A 17,563-nucleotide genomic window follows, 5' to 3' on the forward strand; every position below is an offset into this window, starting at 1 on the left:
GAACTAAGGAGATCATTTAAGGGCTCCTTTTACGAAGGCGCGTCGGCGGGTTTAACGCGTGCGACTTTTCATCACGCCCTAACCCCCGCGCTAGCTGAAAGACTACCGCCTGCTCAAGAGGAGGCGGTAGCGGCTAGCGCGGCCGGCGGTTTAGTGCGTGCTCTTATGCGCATTAAACCGCTAACGCGCCTTCGTTAAAGGAGCCCTAAGTGTTTAATTTATAAAGCCTTCTTTGGTTTATTATAAAGACTAGGAGACACTTGATGACATTACAGAGTAATACTTTTAAAACCAATAGAATTTTTTTTTTTTTTTCACTCAGAGAATAGTTAAGTGCTGGAACGCATTGCCAGAGGATGTGGTGAGAGCGGTTAAATTAGCTGCTTTTTTTTTTTTTTTTTTTTTAAAGGTTTGGACAAGTTCCTGGAGGAAAAGTTCATACTGCTGTTGAGACAGACATGGGGGAAGCCACTACTTGCCCTAGATCAGTGGCATGGAATGGGAGTAGGATTTAGCAGGAAGGGGGTGGGATGTGATATAAGGGGGTTGTTGTTATTGGGGGAGTGAAGGATTTTAGAGATGTACAGCAGGGCTGTTGCTAAGGTGGAGTGGAAAGTTGAATAGAGAAAGATGATTGGTTAGAAGAGTTACCCCATTCTTTTACTAAGAATTCTTTTACCATTTCTTGTGCTAAGTGTTTTAGCGCGTGTTAGTGTTAGTGTTTAGCGCGTGCTAAAAAACATAGCGCACCTTAGTAAAAGGAGCCCTTAATGGGCAGATGGAGGCGACAATTGGGATATCTGGTGGGCTTTGATGAGATTGGTTTATGGGAGGAGAGGGTGTGTGGGAGCAGTGGCATAGTAAGGGGAGCAAGGGGTGCGGACTGCCCTGGGTGCAGTTGTCTCTCCTCCTCTCCGCCCTCTCCATTACCCTTGTGACTAGTTAGGCTTCATGCCTGCCTTGGTCCCTGTGGTTTCAAGTCTAGTCCTATTTCTAAGAAGTCAGGCATTCTCCGTAACAGCCATCGGAGGAGCCCAAGAGATCCACAGGCTAGAGCAAGCAGGTTAGGGCGTGGCTCCACCCCTGAAAAGCCTGTTGGGGAGGATAGTGAAGAGGAATAAACCAGGGTAATTAGTCAGACTCTACGGAAGTAGAGGAGGCAGATTCCTCTACTGAGGTTTAAGCCCCAGGCAAGGAGGAACAAATGGAGTTCCAGGAAATGCTGATTCCACAGGAGCTGTTTCAAGAGCCCAAATTGATGGACATAGTTTGGTTACCAGGCATTCCTGAATGCAGAGCTGTGAGTGTTTGTTTTGGAGCTTACTAAGTTTGGGGACATTATACTTTTTGGGTTTTTTTGCTGCAAATGTGCTGTTTTCCCTTGGGAGAATATATTTGTGCTTTACTGTAGCTGACTGAACTGTTTGAGCTTTAGTACTCTGCATTTAAAACCCTAGCTGTTTGGGTTTTTTTTGGCTTTGTGTGGGGTTGAGCACTAGTCAGTGCCTAGAACAGAAACTGTGGTTTGGGTTGTTTTTTTTTTTTTTCTTCTGGCTTTTTTACTTGGGAGCTCAAGCCAGTAGGAAGCTGAGGTTTGCCTATAACTTTGGGGAGAAGTTTGCTGTCATCCTGGGAGGGATTTTTGAAAGCAATTTATGTAGCTTTAAAGGCAAACTTGTGGCAAACTCCCTATCCCCAGCTGTACTTGCTAGCACCTGGAGGCTTCTACATTGTGGACTTGAATAAATGTTTAAAGTTGGACTACCGCAACTTGAGGAAGTTGGACTTACCTAAAACCTGCCTTAGGCAGGCTGTTGCAAAGGACTCCTGAAAATAAGAGGAACTCTTTAGGAAGACAAAGTAAAGGTTTTGCTTTGGAACAGGGGAATCCTGAAAGCTGTGCAGGAGTTTTCCTTGGTGTTTTGTTTGATGAACTTGAATTTATGGTTCATAGACAACAGCGCGAAAGACAAAAGCGCGCGCCGCTCGGAACCCCCCCCCACTTTACTTAATAGACATCGCGCTGGCATTATGGGGGGGTTTGGGGGGTTGTAACCCTCCACATTTTACTGCAAACTGAACTTTTCCCCTAAAAACAGGGAAAAAGTGAAGTTTTCAGTAAAATGTGGGGGGTTACAACCCCCCACGCCCCCCACAACGCGGCACGATGTCTATTAAGTAAAGGTGGGGGTTCCCCCCACGCCCCCCCCGTCGGAACGCTAAAAACAGTAATTTAGAGTGGTGTGGCGGTGCGCGCTGCGCTCAATTGTCTGGGCGCGCCTTTGTCCCAGCGCGCTTTTGACCTGACACCGAATTTATTGAAGGACTCTTGCCCATTCTGACTATTAAAATCTTTATAAGAGTTTTCTTGAAAACCAGGGTTTTGTGTTTTTGTTTTTATTTTACATTATTTTAGTCCCTGCAGGGCTGACTCCGTCCAGAGTAACGCGCCCAGGCCAGTAGTTGTTCCTGTGACCACTTGGGGCACTGTTGCCTATCCTGTGAGATCCCAGTGGTTACACCCTCCATACCTGCTCTCTCTGCCCTCTCCAAATGCTCACTAGTAGGAGCAGTATCTACCATCCTCGGCTCTCTTCTGAGGTTACTTCCTGGTCACAGAACCAGGATGTGATGTCAGAAGGGAGCCGAGGCCGGCGCAAGCAGGAAGCGGAAGGCGCTGCATGCATTGACAAATATTTTGAAGAGGTATGTGGAGGAAGGTGGGCGCTTGAGTGGCGGGGAAAAGCAGGGAGATGCACGGCATGGCTTCGGGCGCCACTGGCCCGGGCACCTTTTTTCCTCGCTGCACTGCTGTGCGGAAGCTGAGGGGAAGTTAGGGATTTGAAAACCCTGCTCACCCTCCCTCTTTCTCTTAATGGAGTGGGTTTGGTGTTGTGGATTGGGAAACAGGAGTGGCAGTTTTGCTGGTTTTGTGAGTGTGGGTTAGGGGTTGTAGCTGCGGGGGAAAGAGGGTGTTTGGTCAGGCGGCTGAGTAATTGAGGGGGGAGAAGACAATAGCAGAGTAAAGGTTTATTTGGTTTAAAATAGAGGTTGTGACTGAGATCGAAATCCCTTGTGCGATACCGCCTTGAGCAGAAGTGAGGTCTTTGCGACACCACAATACTCACTGTAAATTCATTTATGTGTGACGAATTGTGAAGTTTATGATTAGGTGTGGCTAGGTCAGCAACGACTAGCCAGGGCATGTAATTGGTGGATGGGGGTGGTGTGGGTGGGTTAGCTTGTGGGTTAATTGTGTTCATAAAATTGCGTTAAAGTGGTGGCCAATTTACTTTCAAGATAGATGCATTTGGAATTCGATGCAAATACCAAGGTTATGTGCAGAAACAGGTAAATTACGCCTAAACCCTTTAACATGGTCACATGATAGCCTGTTTATATATGTTAGCCTATAGTTAAGGGTTTAACACCCTATATATATATTTTAAAATTATTTATTTGCATTTCAAAATAAATTCACAAGAATCCATTTGTTACAGCAATTCAGAGGAAACATATGGCTATAAACAAAAAGAAACCAAGTATTAAAAAGAGAGAGAAAAAAACCACCAACCCTTATTAACATTTAACAATATCTTTTCAAACTCTTCCTTAGACCCCCACAATACCCCTTTGTAACACCCTATATTAAAAGTGCTCCATAATATTATATAACTTAGGGCTCCTTTTACGAAGGTGCGCTAAGTGTTTTAGTGCACGCCCCGGATTAGCGCGCGCTAGCCGAAAATCTACCGCCTGCTCAAAAGGAGGCGGTAGCGGCTAGCGCGCGGGGCAATTTAGCACACGCTATTCCGTGCGTTAAGGCCCTAGCGCGGCTTTGTAAAAGGAGCCTCGAATGTCAGAACAAGATTTTTTTTTTTTTTTTTTTCAAGTCTTCCAGTCCTTCAAATGTCTCTTAAATATGTCCATAATCCCCTTATCTTCCTCCTTTGGCCTTTTTCTCAGACTTTGGCGCTGGTACAATAGGATGCAAATACTGGCGCTCAAAATTGATTTTCTGACATGTCAAATGGAAGCCCATCACAAATATTGCATTAGGTTGTAGTTAACCCAAGTAATTACTACACTGCTTTGACTATTCTGAAGCTGAATGACAAGCCAGCGATTGTCGCAGCAGTTGCCCTCGTGACGTGTGATTTAAAAAAAAAAAAAAAAAAAAGGAACCCTAGACTACCATTCTACGAAATGTTGAGATGTATAAGGAATTGTGTATTGGATTAAGTATTGATTTGAAAAAAGAAAAATGACTCCTTTAGGCTTTTGCAAAATATAGGCCTTTATCAATTTGCCCTTTCTTTGGAGGCTTGTTTTTTTTTTTCTTAGTTTATATTTGATATAGGGCTCCTTTTATCAAGGTGCGGTAGGGGGGGGGGTTAACGCGCAGAATACCGCGCGTTAAACTGCATGCCGCGCTAGACGCTAACGCATCCATTGACGAGGCGTTAGTTTTTTGGCTTGCCGCGGGGGTTAGCGCGTGATGAAATGTCGGACGCGCTAACCCCGCTAGCGCACCTTGATAAAAGGAGCCCATAGTTTGAAATATGATTTTAATATATTTGCTATACATTTACTCCAATGCAATGTTTTACACGTTAAATATAAATGTCCATTTTAAAACACACATATGCACGTCTATCTATATATATCTAAACACAAATATTCTGAGTGGTATATCCTCAGGCACTGAAGCATTAGCAGCTCCTTAAGTTGTCATGAAAAGCCATCTACTATTTCATTTTCAGTAAATTTAATGGAAAGTCATAAACTAATAAATATGTTTATTTCATAGACACACTCAGCAGTAAACACTTCACATCATGCATAAATCTAATCCCCTAGAGTATCATCTTAACAGAAAGAATTGATTTTTCCCATCAGAAACCAAGCGTTCAGGCTGCAGTCAGAAACCAAGAGTAAAATTTCCCAGATCCTCAAGGGTGCCATCGGTAAAAGGAACATTGATTTTGACCTTTCTGAAAGGAATTGTCCCTGTTTCTGCTGGCTATCAGGCGCATCAGTGATTTGGGGCAAGGTGTAAGAAGGAAAATGCTTAAACACTACAAAGCTGTCCTCCGATGAAAAGTTGAAATTTCCGTACCTTTGATTTAATATTGACAATTGCTTATTTCAAAGGTAAAACGTTAAGAGTATTTTACCTAGTGGTTGGCACTGAGACTTTCCATTTTATGTTTGCAAAATAACAGCCATATATAAAGCCATGTATTGTAATATATATGAAAGAAGTGACAAATGATTTTTCTTGTAAACTATAATAGAAGAACATTTCCTGAAGTACCAGGGTTTTGCTTTCTAAAGCAGAAAATCCAGTCAGAACTAGTAGAACATATTTTCTGGAAAGATCCGTGTGTGTATTGTCTTAAAAAGAGTGGCGTAGTAGGATTAGGAGGCACCCATCCTCCTCTCTGCGCCTCCAGTCCTTCTGCACCCCCGCTCCTTCCCACCCCCCATTCCACACTTGCGCTCTCCTGCCCCCCCCCCCCAAATATCTCTTAATCTTCACCAGCGTGAGTGGCTTCTGCAAGCATGTTCCTCGCACCTGCATAGGATTCCCTCTGACATCACTTCCTGACCCCGTGACCCGGAAGTGATTCAGAGGGGAACCAGGCTGGCACAAGCAATAGACAGAAGTTGCTCGTGTTAGCAAAGATAATATGGAGGTGGGGGTGGGATGGCGCTAGGGTGGCATGGTGCGGCAGGGAGGGGCAGAGAGTTCCAGTGCCCCCAATGACTTGGCACCCAGGATAGTCCACACCCCGTGCACCCACCTTACGATGTCTCTGCATAGAAACATATGAATCTGAAAATAAAACATCACTGTCACAGTCTTAATGACCTTCCAACCCCTCTAGAACATGCCCACGAAAATTTGGTGTGGATCAAACATCAAATATAAAATTTGGAGATATCTAGACCTTAAGGCTCAGATTCTGTAAACGGCGTCCCAATTGTAGGCAGCTGTAGGCGTCCTACCGCTGTCTAACCAGCCATTCTCGATGCATGTTTTTTTAAAAAAAGCTCCCAAGGCAGGCTGCCTAAATTGGTGTCGCCTCCAGAAGCCTAGGAAGGCCCACATGCCTGCCTAAGCTTGTCAAAACTAGATGTGGGCGTGGTTTGCCCCGGAAGTAGCCTTAGGCGAACCTAGGTGGCACCTTGCTAGTCCAGCGAGAGACACGTACAATGTAGGCCAACAAAATGCTGGCCTACATTGTAAGTAGACGCAACCGCTAAACTTATCGTGGCAAGGGATCTCCCTGCCACGATAATTTAGTGGCTGCAGCTGCCAGTCCCCCTCCCCCCAGAATGAATGTGGCAAGAGGGATGCCCAATCCCTCCTACCCAAAACACCCCCACCCCGCCTGTAGATCGCCTACAGGAGGGTGCCCAATCCCCTGAACAAAACTGGCAGGAGGGTACCCAATCCCTCTTGCCGGAACCCACCCCACCCCCCAAATGAAACCTCCCACCCCCACCCGAACCCCTCCTAACTCCCTCTCCTTCTAACCTTTAATGATGGCCGGCCAGAAGGGTCTTCCCTCCGTCCGTCCAGCAGGCCTGCCTTCGTCAGAATGAGGTGGGCCTGTCCTTTCCTGGTGCATTGTGAGATGCACTGGGAAGAGGCCTAAGGCCTGATTGGCCTAGGCACCAAATGCCCCACCCATATGAGGGGCCTTAGGCACCTGAGCCAACCAGAATCTTTGGTAGGCCCATGTGCCTAAGTTGACATGCTTAAGGGCAGATTTTCGATGGATCTTGGATGTGTTTTCTATGTAGGCGCCTACATTGGATTTAGGCACCAGTATTTAGGCCAAGAAAGCTCTGGCATAAATTGGAGGCACCTAAGAGTTCGATGCCTTCTGGTGCCTAAGTCCAATTTTGGCGCCACTAGGCACAATTGTATAAATGGCGCCTCACTGAAGATTGACAACCTCTACGCACCACGTTCCTCGGCACCTATTTTTTAGATGTCGCTTATAGATTCAGGGCCTATGTGCGCAAGTAGGAGTCCCACTTGCGCCCTACTTATCTGTACAACCCCTTGCTTATATGTGCACATATGCAAGGATGAGCTCGTATTCTGAACATTGCAAAATGAGCACAGAGGTTTTAACGCCTAGTTTATAGAATTGCCCTTAATATGACTTGCCTGGTGCCCAGCATCCTGCTTCCCTCTTGTTTTTTCATTTGTTCTACAGACCCTTCCATTCATCATTAATATATCAACCCTGTATGAGAACCATAAGGCTAAAGTTATTTTTTGGTCTGGGAACAAATATACTAAGCAAGCAATAACTTGCCATTGAAAAACTGCAGCTGACTTTTGTCAGAAGTAACAGCACTAAGCAATTCAATTATATGACTGCTCAGAATTATGTTCCAGCTCCTCCGGTGCGGCTGGTGAAAGCAGTTACACTCTTCTACTTTATGAACTGTTCGTAGGTTCTTTTTTATTCGCACTGAAATGGTATTTGGAGATGTCAGCTCCATTTATATTCTTGACGTAGCAGACAAAGCCGAATGGCAGCTTCCCGCTTAGCGTGGTCCAAGACATGTCATGGCTCAGAGCTTACAGGTCATTAACAAAATATTTATGACGTATCTTGCGTTTGATAAACAGAACACTTTCTTCCAAGGAACCGTGCTGGACAGAATGTAATTAGCCTATATAGAGCAATACATTTCATCTACAAATATATTCTGTGTGATCTAATATGAAGTGATCATCTATATATAAGAGAAAAAGTCGATAAATTGCATACAAACTTCTAAGGATCTAAATTTTACTGGTTTTGTACGTAAGAGATTGTAGTTATCATCTTACAGATTTGTCTCATTTCGGGCTCCTTTTACAAAGATGCGCTAAGCGTTTTAGCGCGCGCTAACCACGTGATAAACGCTAACGTGTGCATGTTAGTCTATGGACACATTAGTGATTAGCGCACGGATATATATATATAGCACGCGCCAAAATGCATAGTGCACCTTAATAAAACAGGGGGCTAGCCTGGATGGGAGTTTCTGGGAGACCGGCAACTTTTGCGCTGATGTTCTTCACCATCTGAGCCAAGAGATGAGTACTTTGGCTGTAGAGCTGTTTAATCGCACCTATCTTGCAAAATGTCCTTGATCGACCGGGATTTATTTTATTTTCATTTTCAAATGTTCCATTTTTTAAAAATTTATCCTGGGTATATTTAATTTTGCTGTTTTCCTTCTCCTCCGCTTTTATTTTCCTTATGCTTGATATTGGATTTTGTAGTTCTCTTTTTATTTTATTTTTTTTTGTCTTTTGTATCTATATTACACCTCTTTCTTACTTCCATATTTACTACAATTTAGATAGGATTACCCCATTTTAATGTACTAGTATTGTAAACCGCTTAATACCAATGTTCAAGGTCGTGCATGTGTAAGACCGGAGGGTTAGGACTCCGATGGGAAGATAGGACTTCAAATGAGAAACCAAGGTGGCAAGGGAGCCCCTTCTGGTGATTCAGACAGGTCGTGACCTGTTTGGGCCGCCGCGGGAGCGGACTGCCGGGCAGGATGGACCTATGGTCTGACCCGGCGGAGGCACTGCTTATGTTCTTATGTTCTTATATCAAATTTAATAAATCAAATCACCGTTGTGAGATAGAGTCTGTACGTAACTGCATAAAATCATTTACTAATGAGAGAAAAATTATATCCTCCATGAAAGCAAATCACATCTACTATATAGCACTGTAATTTGCTACTGCTACTATTAATCATTTCTATAACAATCAGCGCTGTAGAGAGGCGTGGAAATGGTTTCACCCAGAAGTGGCCTTAGGCGAGCTTAGTTGGCCCTAGGCATCTCCCTAGGGCCACGATAGGCACCTGAAATGTAAGAAAGGGAAAAGAAGGTACCAAGCCTCGAAGCAAACAAAATCCCAAACAAAAAGAGGCACTGGAGATGTCAAATCCAACCAAGTGGTTAGATATCCTTTATTAACACTTTGGGTCAAAGTTAAATACAAGCTAAAATGCTATTAAAGGGTCTCTAACAACTTGGTTGGATTTGACATCTCCAGGACCTAAAATGTAGGTCAGCAAAATGCTGGCCTACATTTCAAATAGACGTGGCCGCTGAACTGCTCACAGCAAGGGAATCTCCTTACTGCAATCAGTTTAGTGGCCGAGGCAAGGACCCATCCCCCCCCCCTGCAAATACTACAGGCAGGAGGGATGCCCAGTCCCTCCTGCTAGAACCCCTACCCCCCCTCACAAAGAATATCGGCAGGAGGGTGCCGAGTCTCTGCTGCCGGAAACCTCCCAGCCCACCCGGACCCCAAAGTACCTTGTTTTAAGTTGGCCAGCCAGACGGATGCTTCCTCTGTCCATCCGGCAGACCCACCTTCACTGAATGGCCCCTTCCCGGTGCATTATGGGATGAACTGAGGAGGGGCCTAAGGCCATGATTGGCCCAGGCACTTAAGGCCCTCCCTTAGGAAGGGCCTTAGACACCTGGGCCAACCAGAATCTTACTGCTTTCAGGGATGTGCTGGGAGTGGCCTAAGATTCCAATTGGCCAGATCCCTTAGGCCACTCCAATAGGGCGCCAACTTAAAACAAGGCACTTTGGGGTCTGGATGGGCTTGGGGGGGGATCTGGCAGGAGGGACTGGGCATCCCTCTGGCCGGTAGTCTTCGCGGAGAGGGGTGGCAGGTCCATGCCACGGCCACTAAACTGATCGCGGCAGGGATTCCCTTGCTGCAATCAGTTCAGCGGCAACCCGATTCTCTAACCAGCACCTGTGACATGAATGCCAGTTAGAGAATTGTGGTGTTTGGCGGGCTTAGGCATCTGTCCGAGAGGATAGACGTGATTCTATATAGGACGCCCATGTGTGATTCTTAAAAGCTACTTAGGTAGCTTCTGAGACCCAGTGTCTTATACAGAATCCAGCTCATTATGCATGGCCAAACTGATGATATCATTACAAACTTCTATTACTATTTATTATTTCTATAGCACTACTATGTGCATGCATCACTGTACATTTAAATTATGTTTTTAAAGATTTCTGCCTGTTCCCTGATGTTCCCCCACCTCTAAAATCCTAAATCACTAGGTATTTTGTTTTATTCAGCGATCTGGAGCCATTTTTTGGCGTCAAAAGACTGGTGCGGTGGCCATCTTGGTTTTTCCAATTTTTTTTTAAAGTTCTCTAAAAGCTTCCGATCTTCTTATTTTGCCTCAAAACTGGCAGGGATTGAGTCCTCAGGCTCTTTTCATGCCAAATTTGTGCCCAAACAGAACACTTGCATCACATGTAGGAAGGTAGGAACGGTCGGCTTAGCCTCACCTTTGATCTCTATGGCCAAGAACAAGTGAAAAGCCCATTGGTTGGGGGCCAAATTCCATCAAGAGCTCCCGAATGGAGGTCATCCTAAATGCAGGGGCACGGAGGCCATGGAGCCCAAGAGACACAAGCTAGAGTCCTCCAAAGAAGACTCCGCGCTGCCTAATACAAGATTTTCTCCAGAATTTTTAACCTTGTATGGAGAACCTTTCAGGATGACTGAAATCCACAGGGAGAGTCTGTCAGCATACCAGGAGGAAAGAGACGATCTCTGCTCGAAAGAGCTTACAGTCTAATTATGTCGTGCACAGGACAAAAGGTGAATCAAAATATGCAATTTATGAAGGGAAATTCAAAGAGATGAAGCGATAGAGAGGGAACAAGCTACAGAGGGTTGGAAGGGTTAGGGTTAGGACTTAAGTTAGGGTTAGGACAGCTTAAAAAAAGTGGGCTTTGAACATGGATTTGAATACCGCCAGAGATGCAGGTCTGGTGTACTGATTCAGGCAGGTTGTTCCAGGCATATGGTGCAGCAAGGCAGAAGGGGCGGATTGAGGAGTTCAGTAGAGGAGAAGGATACAGACAAGAGAGACTTATCCAAGTTTTATTTTGATTTGATAAATCGCTTATTCAAATTTACTAAGCGAGTTACAATAAAAGAAAGATAAACATGCATTTGGACATACTATTTAAAATTTAAAAATGGTGGGTTAGACCGACAGACTTACAAACTAATCGGTACACAAGGGACGGAGGGGTAAAGTTAAAATTCAATACTTTAAAGTTGAAAGAAAAGAACCATAGATGGAAAAAAAACATTAGGGAGGGAGTAGTGTAAACCTGGAGTGAGATGTAGGGAGAGACAATAGAGGAGAGATATTGAGGAATGAAGAGCCCGGACCTTGGACTGCGGTAAGCGGGACTTCATGCAAACAGTTCACTACTGAGAAAAGAAACAATAAAGTACAAGAACCTTCGGATTTCTCTGATGCCAAAGGAATACCCAAGGTGGCCATCACAATCTGAAATGCATGGATCAACTGAGCACATTGCTGACTCTGAGCAGGCCCCCCAAAAAAGAAAATCATCTAAATAAGGAACAATTGAAGCAAAACCAGAGACCTGCCGCACAACCCAATGAACAAAAGTGGAAAGCCTCAAAATACGCAAACAGACTGCACAACCCACAGACATGCACTTATCAAAATAAAAAGAGCCCTGAAAACGAAATCCCAATAAATGAAATGAATCAATAGGCACAGATAATAAGCAAAAAGTAGATTCAATGTCTACCTTAGAGAACAGTGCTCTGGGACCCAAGGACTGAATCGCGTCCACCGCCATATCAAAAGAAGAATACTGCGCAGAACGCAAAACCTGGTTAATGAAAGCATTTACACCCCACCCTGCAGGAAGAAACACATTATGTATGTGCCTAAACTTCCTAGGCTCTTTCTTGGGCACGACACACAGCAAGGTAGAAGGGACGGAGTCTGGAGCTGGCAGTCGAAGAGAAGGGTGCAGAAAGGAGGGACTTACCAGCTGAGGGGGAGAGAAGTGAAGAGAGATAATGAGGGGCAGCTGAGTAAGTGCATTTGTAGGTCAGTGAGAGGAGTTTGAATTGCATTCGGAAACGGAGGGGAAGACAACAGTTCTCTTCTTTTTTTTTTTAATAATTCTTTATTGGTTTTTAAACAAGAACAGTGTTATATAAATAAAAGAACAGTATATTATTGCATTCAGTCATAACACTAATATCTATATAGATAACAGAATTATCATTCAATAATTACATTATTTTGCATATAGTAATAACATAAGAACCAAGTAAATAATATAAAATGAAACCAAGTTACCTAAAATATCATTATCAATATTTCCTCCCAACCTCCCAACCCCCCACCCTCCCTGGATGTGTAAAAATAAATAAACCAAGAAAAAAGTAAGACAAAATACAGTATTATATTTGTACAAATGTAGTCAATGGGCACCAAATTTTGTTGAATATTCCATTAAGTCCCCTACACTCTGCATTAATTCGTTCATATTTGTATATAGTACACACATATGGAAATCCATATGGGGACAAATTAATCTATTTTTATATTCAAATATTCCATTAACATATGAGGCTATAATTTGTGGAACAATTTTACATGTTAAAACCCACTTTAGATAAGTATAAAAGTCGTCTATTTTTAATTCTTACAGGTATAGCCATTCAATTGATTACAAGTAATTGGAAGAATCATGATAGAATAAATTATACTTTTCTGGTGGGTGAATGTGTGTACTATAGACAATGGTTTTCTCTAATGGTTTTCAGAAATATTGACACTCTTCATTTGTCTATGTACCTTCATTCTATGCCCCATGAATAACGGAGCTGAGAAATCTTCCAACCCTTTCAGGGAAATTAATTGCAATTGCCGTATAACTCCCTCTTTTACTAAGGTGTGCTATGCCTTTTAGCACGCGCTAAACGCTAACACGCGCATGCTGTCCTATGGATGTGTTAGCAGTTAGCTCACGCGTTGATTTAGCGTGTGCTAAACGTGCGCTAAAACGCTTAGCGCGCCTTAGTAAAAGAGGAGGTAAGTCTGGGTTGTTGATGCCAAGCGCCAAAACAATATTTTTGGGCTGGAATTTTTTTTTTTTTTTCACCATGCAAAATTTGCAGATGTCTTGATGAGATCTGAAGAAGTTTATTGCTTTTGCACGTTTGTGTCCACTCACCTGAGAGCTATATAGGAAAGATGAGCTGATTATCCTTCCCTCCTTTCCCCCTCTTTATGAAGCTGCGTTAGGCTTTTTTTTTTTTTAAATTACAGGCAGTGGTATAGAATTCCTATGAGCATCGGAGTGAATACCATCATGGCCAGTGATTTAAAAAAAAAGCCTAATGCGGCTTCATAAAAGGTGGTCTATATTTGGAGACTATCAGGTCCATATTGAGCCCATGGTGGTCAGTATGTCAGGTTCATAGACTACCACTAATAATCATGCATGACATACATTTGTTTCAAAATATGCACATTTTACCTTATTCATACTTAAGACCCTCTTTTTCTAAGGTGCGTTAACTGATTAGCCTATGGACATGTTAGTGTTTAGCGCGCGCTAATTCAATTAGCGTGTGCTAATTGGTTAGCGCACCTTAGTATAAGAGAGGGGTTAGTGTAGACCTCCTAAAAATAAGAATAGCTGTGGGGTGTTTGTACAGTTTATTCAGAAGCTCTAATCTACATCGGGGGGGTGAGAGCGGGAGGGGGTATATCTTTTGTTTTGGTATTATTCCTGATGGTAATGATGGATGGGGGAGGGAATTTTTATCTTTTCTATAGATACTGATTAATTGTAAGTGCTTGGTTGATTATTATTATTTGTATATAAATTGTATTGCACTTTTTGTTGACATTAAAAGCTAAATAAAGTTAAAAAAAAGAAGCTCTAATCTACTTATTATTGAATTTTCTATACTGTCCTCCCACGGGAGCTCAGAATGGTTTACATGAATTTATTCAGGTACTTGAGCATTTTTCCTTGTCTGTCCTGGTGAGCTCATAATCTATTTAATGTACCTGGGGCAATGGGGGGATTAGGTGACTTGCCCAGGGTCACAAGGAACAGTGTGGGTTTGAACCCATAACCTTAGGGTGCTGCAGCTGTAGCTTTAACCACTGCGCCACACTCTCCCCTAATCTAAATCTCCCCTAATCTAAGCCTTGACATCCTGATACGAGTGGAAAAAGGCTTAGAAAAACAATAAAGATATGCATTAGAGCAGGGGTGCCCATCCTAGGCTCCATGATAGACTCGTATTGCTGTCCCGATCTACCGGGCCAATCAGCCTTCCTCTCCCCGACGTCAAAGATGACGACACCGGGCATCCACTTTAGTCTGGTTGTTGTCATTTCGGGAAAGGGGGGGGGGGGCGGCGGCGGCAGTAGCCTGAAAAAGAAATCATCCTGGTCGGGGTTGTTGTCATGCTCCGGAGCTTCTACCTCTTCCAGCACCCTCCCTATCTGGCCCTCTCCCTTCTCCCTGCATCTGGCCACACCCCCTGCTCCGCGGCTCTCTTCGGCAACTCGGCAGCAGCAGCGATCGACACAAGCTTCTGACGTCGGGGCCTACCCTCTGTGAGTCCCGCTTGTTTCAACTTCCTTTTACCACAAAGGCGGAACTCGCAGAGGGAAGGCCTCGATGTCAGCAGCCGTTGCAGACGAGTTGCTGAAGAGGGCCGCAGGGCAGGGTGTGTGGCTGGATGCAGGTGGAAGGGAGAGAGCCAGATGCAGGACTCGTGGGTGAGGGAGGAGAACGAGAGAAAGAAAGAGAGAGGGGAGGGAAACAAAGGGAAATATTTCATACCGGGCTGGGCCGGAGTGGAGGGAGGGTGGAAAGATTCTGGCTACAGGGTGCAGTAACAAAGGAAAGGGGGGAAAGCTGAAAATGGAGATAGTAACACAAAGAAGAGAAAGGGTATGCAGGACCTACTGAATAAGGATAGAGATACAGAGGGGACATGCTGAAAGCAGGGGTGGTGGTAGTTTAACACAGAGAGAGAAATCCTAAAAAGGGGTTACATGGGTTTACAGAGGGAGACAATGCTGAAAGAGGCTAGATTGGCACACAAAGGGAATAATACTGAAATGGAGGGTTGATGGGGATACAGATGGAGCAATATTGAAAAGAGGGAGAGGAGATAGGGACACAGAGAGGGAGCAATGCTGAAGGGAGGTAGTGCTGAAAAAAAGGAGGTGAAATAGAGACATAGAAGTAATGCTGAAAAGGTGTGTGGGGGGGGGGTAAAGACATTGAAAGGTGAGATGGACACAAAGAAGGGTGATGCTGGAAAATAGGTGGAATGGTAATTCTGACAGACACAGAAGGGAAATGCTGGATCAAGGAGAGATGGGGCTCAGGCTGGATGGAATGGGGAGAAATGCCTGGTTGGCACGGAACTTCCTCTCGTCGGGGACCAGAATGCTGGTCAGCGCAATGCTTCTGCAGGGAGAGCTTGGGGTGGCAGTGGCTTGGGGGTATTCCCCGATGGCGGCGGCAAACCGAGTGGCTTGGGGGAGGGCAGGGAGAAAGAAAGAAGGAAAGGGGGCAGGCAGGGAGACAGAAAGAAGGGGGAACAGGGAGACAGAATGAAAAAGTTGAGGGAGAGAATGAGGTCTGGAGGAGAGGAAACATAGAGGAGGCTGAAAGAAGGGAAGAAAGATTGGATGCACAATCAAAAGAAGAAAGTGCAACCAGAGATTCGTGAAATCGCCAAACAAAAAAGGTAGGAAAAATGATTTTATTTTCAATTTAGTGATCAAAATGTGTGTTTTGAGAATTTATATCTGCTGTCTATAATTTGCATTATGGCTCCCTTTTACTAAACCGCAATAGCGGTTTGTAGCGCAGGGAGCCTATGAGCATCGAGAGCAGCGCGGAGCATTCAGTGCAACTCCCTGTGCTAAAAACTGCTATCGCAGTTTAGTAAAAAGGGAGTGGGTATATTTGTCTATTTTTGTATGATTGTTACTGAGGTGACATTGCATAGAGCCATCTGCCGTGACCTCTTTGAAAACCCCCCGGAATATGAATGATGATTAACATTTTCTCTGCCTTTCAGTGTGCTTTGTGGTTTGTTTGTTTTTTTTATTTCATTGTTGGTAGATCATTTTGACTTGGTCATTTTAAAAGTAGCTCATAAGCCCCAAAAATATGAGCACCCCTGCATTGGAGAATATAAGCAAGCCACAGAAACCACATTTTTTTAAAAAAAGCCAAAGCTTTCAAAAATCTCTATAGCAGGACTTCATAGTATTCATACCAAGATAAAAGGAGATCAGCCTAGCTGAGCCGTGTTTCCCAGGATCCCATATCCATAATAACTAACCTTACAAGTACACTACTTCATCCGTATATCAAGGCATGTGGTTGGGTTATTACCTGTCTACAAGTAACATCCACATTTTTTTTTCCTCTCTCCAAGCGCCCCACAAGCTCAAATGCATGCACGCTCGCACACAAGCACCAAAACCTTGATTTTGAAAGTAGTGTAGCTCAAAGTCCCCTTCTTGAGCACAGCAGTCACATACGGTACTGTGTAATCTGATAAAGGAATCAGATGAAGCTGGAAAAAGTTGATAGTCTCTAACTCACCTAATGTGTGGAAATGCATTTATAAGAAACAGGGTAGAGAAAATTGATTTACTAAAAACCGCTAGTAGACTTGGAGTCCATTCCCTTCATAATTCATTTTAGGTAATGTTTAACAAATAAAACTTGAAATATAACACTTGTACAATATTTAGTGTGCATTACTCCCCTGAAGGCTAAAGAATGAAACAAGATAAAAATAGAATCGTACGTAGCCGGCAAAAAAAAATAGGGAAAAGAATCTTATTTTCGTAAAAGATTTAAAAAAGGAGCCTATTTAAACTTCAGAATGTACTGTATGGTATGTATTATCTTCACAAGGTTGCTAAAAATAATAAACTAATGGGCCCTTCTACTAAATAATGGTATAATTAGCAGTTGCTTTCCACTCTTGACCTTTTTCCATTTCTTTACTCATGCTACGGATCACCCTTTCGACTTCTTAGCTTATATAGTTAATTGTTTGGACAGAATTTCACTGCGACTTCCCTTTCCTTCCCTTTTGTTCCACTCTTTCCCTTCACCAACTTTTTTTGTTTTTATTGTAACCTTCCCTTTCCTTATCCCCCTTGTTTGTATGTTGGTTGTATTTTTGTTTTTGTTTATTGCCTCCCTCGTTATGTCTTTTTCATTTTTATTTTATTTATTTTAAATATACAGATTTGGGAGCCACTGACAAAATTCTGCAAAGAGTGATTGTTGATTTTGCCCTTTGATCATGCACGTCCATGGTAAGTGGGAGGGGGGGGGTTGGAAAAAATTTTTAACTCTTTAATTTGAGTGCAATTTTTGAATATGAGTATGGGGGGGTGATATGGTATTTGTCATAGATTACAATTTTGATTGAATTTAAGTGCTTTTATAGTATAATATGATTGTATATTATGTTGCACTTATTTATGGCTTCAAAATGAATAAAGATATAAAAAAATATATACATACAGTAAAACCTTCGTTCCAGAAGCATGCATGTAATGCAAAACACTCGTATATCAAAGCAAATTTCCCCATAGGAAATAATGGAAACTCAGATGATTCGTTCCA

At 43.4% G+C, this 17,563-nt stretch overlaps 1 long non-coding RNA gene across 2 annotated transcripts in view; it reads left to right on the forward strand.

Moving 5' to 3' along the window:
* The first annotated feature begins 1,140 nt into the window (after positions 1–1,140).
* LOC117358690 overlaps positions 1,141–17,563 on the forward strand; it is a 239,313-nt gene continuing 222,890 nt past the window's right edge. Inside the window, exons 1-2 of one of the 2 annotated variants that reach the window (XR_004539059.1) lie at positions 1,141–1,300; positions 17,180–17,250. This is a non-coding gene — a long non-coding RNA (uncharacterized LOC117358690). Of the gene's footprint in view, positions 1,301–2,660; positions 2,707–17,179; positions 17,251–17,563 lie in introns of those variants that run through there. The other variant, XR_004539060.1, reaches the window with a different exon arrangement.

The sequence above is a fragment of the Geotrypetes seraphini genome, chromosome 4 (genome assembly GCF_902459505.1).
Source record: "Geotrypetes seraphini chromosome 4, aGeoSer1.1, whole genome shotgun sequence".
NCBI classification, from domain to species: domain Eukaryota; kingdom Metazoa; phylum Chordata; class Amphibia; order Gymnophiona; family Dermophiidae; genus Geotrypetes; species Geotrypetes seraphini.